The sequence below is a fragment of the Triticum dicoccoides genome, chromosome 5B (genome assembly GCF_002162155.2).
Source record: "Triticum dicoccoides isolate Atlit2015 ecotype Zavitan chromosome 5B, WEW_v2.0, whole genome shotgun sequence".
Classification (NCBI taxonomy): Eukaryota; Viridiplantae; Streptophyta; class Magnoliopsida; order Poales; family Poaceae; genus Triticum; species Triticum dicoccoides.
This window is the reverse complement of record NC_041389.1, coordinates 562,465,855-562,466,059: the sequence shown is the minus strand read 5'-3', so window position 1 is coordinate 562,466,059 and position 205 is coordinate 562,465,855.

The window sequence follows — 205 nt, the reverse complement described above, 5'->3', positions numbered from 1 at the left end:
GTCACAAACCGGTACTATAGGTCAGACCCCTTTAGTACCGGTTCATGGCACGAACCGGTACTAAAGGTTAGACTTTTAGTACCGGTTCATACCACGAATCGGTACTAAAGGTGATCGTGGGGCCCCGGCCTGACGCCAGCCTGCCACCACCCCTTTAGTACCGGTTCGTGCCACGAACCGGTACTAAAGGTTCAACACGAACCGG